At 59.3% G+C, this 9755-nt stretch overlaps 1 non-coding gene across 1 annotated transcript; it reads right to left on the bottom strand.

The window, feature by feature from the left end:
• Positions 1-8818: 8818 nt before the first annotated feature.
• On the bottom strand, positions 8819-8983 carry LOC120376270. Its single transcript, XR_005587171.1, has one exon. It is a non-coding gene; the product is annotated as a U1 spliceosomal RNA (small nuclear RNA).
• Positions 8984-9755: the final 772 nt, after the last annotated feature.

The following is a 9755-nucleotide window of genomic DNA, read 5'->3' as shown; positions in this document are numbered from 1 at the left end:
AGTGGGGGTTGGGGGAAGGAGAGCGGAGGGGTCTGTTAAAGGAACATTAGATTGGCCTGTCACACCGTAAGGTGAGAAACTGAGGCACAGCACTGCCCAGTGTACTCTGGGGTGGGGGGTTGCTGATGAGCGTAGATTTGAATGTGGTTGTGGGGTTTTCCCAAACTCAGGCTTGATTCTCTTTCCCTTTTAATAGAAGTTCTCATTGGCTCTCTGCCCACGCAGAGCTGGGGAGTGGGGGCGTGTTGCCTTTTCCCCAGGCTGAAAGGTGACACCTGCCTGGCGAGTGAGGGTCGGTTTGGGTGACCCCCACTCAGGGCAGGCTCAGGGCAGGTCTCTGCCCTTTACTCAGCCCAGGAGGAGTTTTTTGCACTAACATCCCAAGTGTGCAAGTCCGTCCCCGCAGAGCAGCCCCATAGGGTGACCTTGAACAAACTGTGGAAAACGGAACAGGGGTGGGGGGGTAATAGGCTCCTATATAAGAAAAAGTCCTCCCAGACCGGCCTGTCCCTTTAAACATGGGACATCTGGTCACCCTGGAGCAGCCCCGCACTCCTGCTCCCCGGCTGGTGCGTTTGTAACCCGGGGGCTGAAGCCGACGCGTGAAAGGGAAGTGAGCGAGCTCGGAGCTCTCCGGCGCCACCTGCTGGGAGCAGAGGGCAATGACTGAGCGACGTCCTGGATAATTTAAATATCACCTGGTTCTCTGCCGGGTGGCTCCACTGGAGAGCTGGGGCGTGGCCGGAGTGTGGCAGCACCTTATTTGCATATTAAAAGCGGCAGTTTGGGGCCATTGGGGTAAAATAGGAGTAAGTTTTGGGGTTGGGCCCCACATGTTTAGTGCAGGCTGTGGGGAGCCGGGCTGAGCAGAGCCTGCCCCGACGGGGTGTGTGGTCACCCTGAGCTGGGAGTGTGTGGCCAGACATGGGGAAGGGGCTGCGGGGGGCGTTGTCGCTCTTTCTTTTTTGGTGCCTGTTATCTTGTTATCTAATGCAGAGCAGTGGTGGGGGAGGGGAATTGAGACTCTGCTTTGGGGGTTGCTGGGGCGAGTGACACGAGCTACCCGGTGCTGGCTGCTGCTGTGGGGCATAGGACAGGTGGGGGCGGGGCTGTCTGGGTCCTTAAGATGAGGGGTGGTTCCTGGTTGGCTGGTGCCTTGGCCTGCCTAGTGTTTTTTGACAGCTAATCTCCCATTGGCCCTTGTGCGGGGCGGGTCTCTGAAAGCTGGTCTCCCATTGGGTCCTCCCCACCTGACGTTCTGACAGGCTCAGCTCCCATTGGTGACGTTGTCTGACAGCGATGCGGGGCGGAGCCGCCAGGGCCTTGTGCGCTCAGAGCTCAGCGCCGCCCGCGAGAAGTCGCAGCGCCGGGGGGGTCACCCCCCCCCCTCCCCCCGGTGACTGGGAGCTCCGGGCTCTGCCTCCGGTGTCTGAGCGCCGGGGGCTCCTCTCCTGCCTGGGGCGGCCGGGAGCTCCCGGGGCTGCGGCTCCTCCTCACCCCCCGCCCGGTGACTGGGAGCTCCGGGCTCTGCCTGCGGTGTCTGAGCGCCGGGGGCTCCTCTCCTGCCCGGGGCGGCCGGGAGCTCCCGGGGCTGCGGCTTCTCCTCACCCCCGGTGACGGGAGCTCCGGGCTCTGCCTGCGGTGTCTGAGCGCCGGGGCTCCTCTCCTGCCCGGGCGGCCGGGAGCTCCCGGGCTGCGGCTCCTCCTCACCCCCGGTGACTGGGAGCTCCGGGCTCTGCCTGCGGTGTCTGGCGCCGGGGCTCCTCTCCTGCCTGGGGCGGCCGGGAGCTCCCGGGGCTGCGGCTCCTCCTCACCCCGGTGACTGGGAGCTCCGGGCTCTGCCTGCGGTGTCTGGCGCCGGGGCTCCTCTCCTGCCCGGTGCGGCCGGAGCTCCCGGGCTGCGGCTTCTCCTCACCCCGGTGACTGGGAGCTCCGGGCTCTGCCTGCGGTGTCTGAGCGCCGGGGCTCCTCTCCTGCCCGGGCGGCCGGGAGCTCCCGGGGCTGCGGCTCCTCCTCCCCCCCCCCGGTGACGGGGAGCTCCGGGCTCTGCCTGCGGTGTCTGGCGCCGGGGCTCCTCTCCTGCCCGGCGGCCGGGAGCTCCCGGGGCTGCGGCTTCTCCTCACCCCGGTGACTGGGAGCTCCCGGCTCCGCCTGCAGTGTCTGGCGCCGGGGCTCCTCTCCTGCCCGGGCGGCCGGGAGCTCCCGGGGCTGCAGCTTCTCCTCACCCCCCCCCGTGACTGGGAGCTCCGGGCTCTGCCTGCGGTGTCTGGCGCCGGGGCTCCTCTCCTGCCCGGGCGGCCGGGAGCTCCCGGGGCTGCGGCTCCTCCTCACCCCGCCCGGTGACCGGGAGCTCCGGGCTCTGCCTGCGGGGTCTGAGCGCCGGGGGCTCCTCTCCTGCCTGGGGCGGCCGGGAGCTCCCCGGGCTGCGGCGCTGCAGGGTCTGTGAGCAACGACGTGGGGCTGCGGGGTCCTCCCGCCATCAAGGCCTGTTGGGAAACCCTGGGTCCATCCGCAGCGGCTGGGAGCTCTGGGGTCACTCGTAGGAGCTGCAGGGTCCATACGCAGTGGGGTGGGGCTGGGGGGGCTCCCCGGCCACCCATGGCTGCTGGGAGCCCAGGGTCTGCCTGTGGGAGCTGTGGGGAGATGAGGGGTTTGGGGTGGAGGAGGGGGCTCCAGGCTGCAGGGTGGGGCCGAGGGATTCAGAGTGCAGGAGGGGGCTGTGGGTTGAGGCAGGGGGTTGGGGTCCAGGACGGGGTGATGGCTCTGGGGTGGGGGCAGGGATGAGGGGTTCCAGGTGTGGGAGGAAGCTCTGGGCTGGGGCAGGAGGTTGAAGTGCAGGGGGGTGAGGGCTCTGGGGTGCAAGAGGGGGCTCTGGGTTTGGGGGGGTTCAGGGCTGGGGCAGGGGGCTGGGGTGCAGACTTACCTCGGGCGGCTCCTGGTCAGCGGTGCAGCAGGGGGGACCTACTGGCCACTTCCAGGGCACAGCACGGTGCCCTAGGACACGTAGGGACCAGCCTGCCTGAGCCCCGCAGCACCGCTGACCGGACTTTATAACCCAGTCACCCCACTGGGAGCTCCAGGGTCCCCCTGTCACATGTGGTACCTGGGAGCTCTGGGATCCACTCACAGTAGCTGGGAGCTGTGGGGTCCATCCGTGGTGGCATGGGCCTGTGGGAGCCCCTTCCGCCGCTGGTGGTTGATAGCTGTGAGTCCCCCACCGGCCGACAGCTCCAGTCTTGCTGCCCCAGGGCTGAGGTGGAAAATGTCACTGAGATCTCTGAAAGTCACAAATTCTGTGACCCCCTTTATATAATCTTAGCCTTAATAGTTGTTGACTGTCTCTCTCGATCTAGTGGTCTGCTCTAGCGCGGATGGGACAGGGAAGAAAGAAACTCACTCCCCAGCACAGGTTTGGGCAGAAATGGCTCTTCGGCTATTTGCTGAGCATGCAGAGGACTTGTCCAGGCTGGTGGAGCAGCTCAGCCAGATGAGGAGCTGGAAGAAGGAGACCGGAGCAGCCTGGACATCCCACTTTTTCTCCACAGCCACTGCCTGTCAGCAGGATTCCTCCTTCTCCTCAGTGAGACCAAATCTCCGCACCTAGACAGCCGGTCCATCTGCTGCACCCCAATCCCTCATGCCAGACCCTCCCTGCCAAAGTCCTGTACCTGGCTCCAGAGAATTGTCTCACATCTCACTAGGAACTCAACTTCTTGTGCCCAGAGAGTCTTGGCCCCACTCAGCAGAGGAGCTGAGAAACACAGTGTCTGCCTTTTCCAAATAAGTGTTTGGAAATGTTTTGTTCATGTGGCCTAACGGATAAGGTGTCTGACTTCAGATCAGGCGATTGAGGGTTCGAGTCCCTTTGTGGTTGTGCAATTTTACCTTTGTGCTGAAAGTCCTGCTCCCTTCAGGGCTGGAACCTCTTCTTGGCCGCTCAGGCCAATGCTCTGGCTTCAGCTAGAGCCCCAGGAAGCAGTTGGGGGTTGGGTGTCACAAAGGCTGGGGCATGAGCCCCAGGTGCTTCCAGTCTCGCCTTTGCCCTTCCTGACTTGCCAAAGAAAATGGGCGGCTGCCCGGGCTAGCATGTGGAGCAGTTTCCCTCTTCCAAGAGTGCGCCTGTCCCTGTGCTGGAGGGTACTTGCTAAATAGCACCTTGGGAGCCTGGGTGTTTCTCTGCTTCTCACCAGCTGGGGAAAATCCTCTTGGGGTAAGATCTCCTGCCCCACTGCCAAAGTGAGCACCTTGAGTGGGAATGGTAAGAGGCCCCACCAGGGGGGCTGGCCCTGCTTTCCTACCATCTTCTGATGTTGGACAAAACGCATCAGCAGCCGCCCCACATGCTGGTCTGTGGGTGGTTTTCAGTGGGTGTTCGGCATGCCAGGGAGCAGCCTCTCTGGGCGTCTCTGTGGCTGTCTGCTGGCCACGCATAGGCATCGTTCTCCCCTCCTCTTGCCCTACCCTTGGTTGCTCTGTGGCTTTTAAGCCTTCCCTTGGAGCTCTCAGCACCAGCCGCCTCTGCCCTAGGTGCCCAGAGGAGGAGAGGTGCTGGGCTCCAGCCTGGGACTCTTCCTCCCTCCTGCCTTTCCCTGACTATGAAACCTGGCCCTGACACTCCTTTCTTCAAGCGCCATGTGGGCAAGAGGAAAAGTGTGGTAGAAAGCACAAGGGCCAAACTTGTGGGCATCAGAAATCCCAAACACCCAGTCAAACCATAGCCACTTCTAGACCCCATTCCAACCAAAGACCTGGCTCCAGTGGGTATGAGTCACTCAGCACAAGGAAAACTACTCATTTTTAGACAGCTGGAGATAGGAAAGCACTTGGATCTCCAGGGATTTACCACAAGGTACCACTGAGATTTGAACTCAGATTTCAGCATGCCAACCATTACACCATGGGACCAGCTTGTGCTAGTTTCTCTGAACATTGGTGACCCTATCATAGAATACCAGGATTAGAAGGGACCTCAGGAGGTCATCTAGTCCAACCCCCTGCTGAAAGTAGGGCCAATCCACAGACAGATTTTTATCCCAGATCCCTAAATGGCCCCTCAAGGACTGAGCTTACAAACCTGGGTTTAGCAGGCCAATACTCAAACCACTGAGCTCTCCCTCCCTCACAGGGCCAGCTTGTGTAAGGGACTGTTGGCCCTTTACTAAAACTGAGTGGGTTTTTTTTTGATTGGCTACTTCCCAGTCCCAATAGAAGAGAGAAGGGTCATTGGGAAATCAGGACCCTGAGACTGACAGGCCCCTGGGGCAATGGTCACCAACTGGTAGGGAACAAGTGAGAATTTGTTAATGAGTAAAATTCCTGGTGAAAATTGGCAAAGCTGTGGAGATTTTGAAAAGTTCCAGTGAATTTACACATGAAGATACAAACAGAGAGACAAATAGAGAGAAAGAGAACATCACAGACTGCACAGGCCCACACAGACATAAACAAAAACCAAACCCACACAGCACACACAGCCATATACACATAAGGGAAAGCCACACAAACAGAACAAATCCACACCAAAAAATACAGCAAAAGCCCACAACAGGAAAGCACAAAAACCACATACCAAAAGAATACTTAGCAAAAAACAATCTGCATGCAAAAGTCGTACACCCACACCCACACAAAACTATGCAAGGCATCCACAAAAATTACACAGGACCCACATGCACATCAACACGAGAGACAAAAAACCCCAACATACAGAAAGCCAGGCAGGGTTTGAGTCTCACAGCGAAGAGGGTGAGCACACAGGTGGTTTGGGGAGCAAAGACTGAGGGGGAGTCGGGGGCAGTGCTCTGGGCTCTGCTCGGCCCCTCCTGGCACAGGCGGCTGGTGGAGAGCAGAGCCTGGTAGATCTGTGGAATCTGCCCTGCTCTCTGTAAAGCAAGGGGACCTCGGTGTCTTCTGAGCTGCAACTGTATTTTCTGCAGGGCAAAATGATTGGCAGAAGCCATTTGCTTAAAGGAAACTAGTGCTTCAGGGGAGGTTTGAACTCACAAGCTCAGCATGACTCCACTCAGCACTGCTCTGTAAGTACTGGGCACTAACCCATTGCACCACTGAACCCTGTTTTCAGGAGTTTGTCTCCATGTTTCACGGATGGATTAGCGGAGTGGGGGTTGCATTAGCTAAAACAAATCCACATTAAAGGCTGCAGGATGGCAGCAGCAGAGGTGGGGTGTCTCCTTCCATGTGATAGAGCTGGTTGCCCCTTCCGTTTCTCAGGGGAAGGTTGGTGCTTTGAGCCCACCCGGTGCTGGAACATCCCATGGGTGAGATTAATGGGACTCTTGGGAAGGGAGGGGAAGTATTTTCTATCCCTGCCTAGCTCCATTGGTCTCCTATGGCCCTTTCGGCTCTCTGCTCCCCTGTTGGGGAGATGCAGAGACAAGCCCCCATGTGGGTGAGTCACCGAGAGGCTGTGTCCCATGGCGTGTGGGGAGGGGTAGGGGTGGGATGGGGCTCAAGGGGAGAAAGTTTTGTGTGACAGTGGGGGGGGGGAGGGGGAGGGTGTGTTCCTTAGGATAGAAATAATGGAAAACGCAGGGGCAGTGACAGTGAAGCCCCGTCTCTGAGTGTTATGACCCTGTGTGGTGCCGCCGTTCACCTTCCCCTCCTATGGGCTCATCTTTCATTGAATCCAGCATTTTTTCACCTGTCATCACCACAGAGGTGTCCCACCTGCCTCAGCTACCGAGTGTCCCTTTAGAGACGCCGAACTGGAACTGGAACTGGAACTGATTTCAGCTGCTGGACAGCTCTGCTAGGTCTTTATTCATTTGCATAGGAAAATGCTGAGTGTTTAAATTCATTTCAAACACCCTGCCCCCATTCAGCGAACTCCTGAAAATACTGGAGATGGGTCTGGAAATTGATTTTCATTCGAAAAAGATTTTAAAAGGAATCACTTGGATTGGAACTACAAACTTATTATCCTGCAGAGAAACATTCAACCACTGATCTACACTCTCAAAAAAGGGTGTCCTGTATAGCCCAGAGCTGGAACAGTTTTTAACCTGGGGGTTAGTAAACTTTCTCTCTATACAAACACCACAGCTTACAAACTCCCCACCCCCGCTCTGTGTCACCAGAGCACAACAACAACTCTCCTTGGAGCACACACAGCTCCCCAGCTCCCTGCCCGTCAGTCTCTCCAGCATTGCTCCAATCCCTTAAAGCAGGGTCTCAACCACAATTTACCTTAGGGCCAGGGCCAGTCCTCCAGTCCTCCCAGTGGGCCAATAATGTCACTCATACCGCCCAGACCCCATCCCCCAAAACTCCACCCTCCACCTGCCTAAGGCTCTGGGAGGGAGTTTGGGAGGGGGGAGGAGGTCTAGGGTGCAGGCCCTGGGTTGGGGAGGGGTTCTGGGGTGCAGGCTCTGGGATGGAGTTTGGGTGCAGGGTGCAGGCTCTGGGCTGGGGCAGGGGGTAGCGGTAACAGGAGGAGGGGTGGGGTTGCAGGCTCTGGGCGGGAGCTTGGGGGCAGGCGGGAGGGGGGGTGTGGGAAGGGGGAGGGGGTGCAGGCTCTGGGAGGGAGTTTGGGGGCTGGGGGTATGGAGGGAGAGAGTGCAGCCTGTGGCAGAGAGTTGGGGGCAGGGGTGTGTGGAGGGTGGGACGAGGTGTGTGGGGAGGGGCTGGCAGTGCAGGCTCTGGGAGGGGGTCAGGGATGCAGCACTTACCGGAGCCTCCAAGGCAGGGCGGGCTGGGGGGCCTCCGTGTACTGCTGCCCCCAGACACCGCCCCCGAAGCGTCTCATTGGCTGCAAGGATTCAAAATTAGAATAAAGTTACAGCAAGATTTCATCATAAATGAAGTCAAACCCTAAAGATTTCAGAACACAACTGCTACAAGGAGCCACGAGGGAAGCAATACAAAGTCAACCTTGCCTCAGAGAAAGGCAGTTAAACAATTTCTCTTTTTTAAAGCAGCATAATCTCCCCAAACGGAAGGGCACTGTTCCCGGAGAAGGGTCCTGGAGAGGGTTTTCCTCGTTGGTGCCGGCCATCCACCTCCCCGAAAGGCGGGAGCTAGGTCGACGGAAGAATTCTTCCGACCAAGGCGCGGACTGATGTAGCCGCGCCGATTTACGTTCCCCGTGCAGCCCAGGCCCGAGGGTCGGTGCGTGCTGAACAGTTAAGTCAAAACAGCTCCGTCCGTCAGAGGTGTGCAAAAGGGAAAACCCGCTCCTGGGCGACGCGGCCACGCCGCCCTAACCCGCAGCGTAGCTAAAGGGCATTCGGGGAGGCGGTGGGTGGGCCTCAAGCGACGGAAAGCCCTCCTCCAGCATGGGGTTGTGACAGCCTAGTCTCCGTAGCACAGACAGGGTGGCCACCAAGAGACAGGAACAGACAGCGAAAGCCAAAGCGGCCCCAGGGCAGGGGGCGAGGCTGCCTGTTGGACGAGGAGACCAGGTGGGACAGGCGTTTTGGACAGGCCGTCCTCCCGTCAAAGGAGGAAGAGCCCGAGAAGAAGGGCCGGGCAAGAAGCTACAAGCAGGGAAAGAAGCAGAGCAGGCAGGCAGCTCCCCTTAGAGCCAAAGAAGGCACCGGTCCAAGCCCCCCCAAAAGCAGACTAGAGAGCAGACCAGCTGCAAAAGACCAGGGAAAACCAAGAACACAGAGAGCCTTATAAGGCCCGAGTAAAGTTTCAGAGCTGAGCTTTGCTTACGAGGAGAAACGGCAAAGGTGCCCAAAAGTACAAGGCCTGTGGAAAAGAGCACTTCTAAAGGTACAGAAAAAAAAACCTTAGAGTCTGCTTTGCAGTGCACTAAGTAGCCCACTTTTGGTTTTCTGTTGTTCCAACCAATCACCAGGGGAGAGCGCGAACACAGTCCACCACTATCACAAATTATGCAGTTGAGTTTCCCCTATTTGGGGAAATCACAGGGGGTCAGTACACCCATAGTGCAATGGATGAGCCTCACCCTGGGAAAACAACGTTCGTGATCATGGTATCTCCTCTGCCAGGTAAGTATGAGTTCCTGCTGCCCGGCCGCCGCCCGCCCTCACTCGCCCCGCTCTTATAACACACGGGGTGGACCGACCGCCGGCCTCGCCCACACCGGCCCCCACTGCCGACAGCTGCCCCGACGCGGCCCCCGGAGGCCGTCCCTTCCCCACGCCGAGCTCCCAGTGCCAAAGTCGGGCCCTGCCTGGCAGCCTGCGTCCGCTCCCACAATGCTCTGCTCGCACACAGATCTGCATACCTGCTCACGCGGCTCCGCCCTTCCACTCGGGCCCCTCCCCCTGCCCGCCCGGGCCGCCGCTCTGGCCTGCCCTGTAGTGGTAGCCGGGTCCCGTCCCGGGAAGCCAGGCCATCAGAGAGACGGCATGGCCCACTTGCTGCTGGGGAAATAGCGCAGCTTGCGTGTCGCTTCTCTCTCTCGCTCTCCCCCCACCAGCAGTTGGTCCAATACAGGAATGACCTCCCCTCCCCTCGCAAAAAACCCACTTTTCCAAACAGTCCTTCTTTCCCTGCCCCCTAATTTTGCTTTCACACCCTGGGACCATCTCCTCTCTTTGTCCCTCCCCCCCCCCCAGGTAAAGCAGAGATGGAGGCAACTTCAGCCACTGGAGACAGCCCCAGCGAGCGCTGCAGCCGCCCCGGGGGTGTTCTGAACACAGGAAGGGAGCAGCTGGGAGCGGTGGGTGCTGGGAACAAGGAGGCAGGAGAAGAAAGCCCAGAGATGGGACATTGGGCAGCTCCTGGGGGCGGGGCTCTGTCACAGCCCGGGGGCGGGGCAGCTC

This window comes from Mauremys reevesii, linkage group 12 (genome assembly GCF_016161935.1).
Source record: "Mauremys reevesii isolate NIE-2019 linkage group 12, ASM1616193v1, whole genome shotgun sequence".
NCBI classification, from domain to species: Eukaryota; Metazoa; Chordata; order Testudines; family Geoemydidae; genus Mauremys; species Mauremys reevesii.
This window is presented reverse-complemented; position numbering and strand designations above follow the sequence as displayed.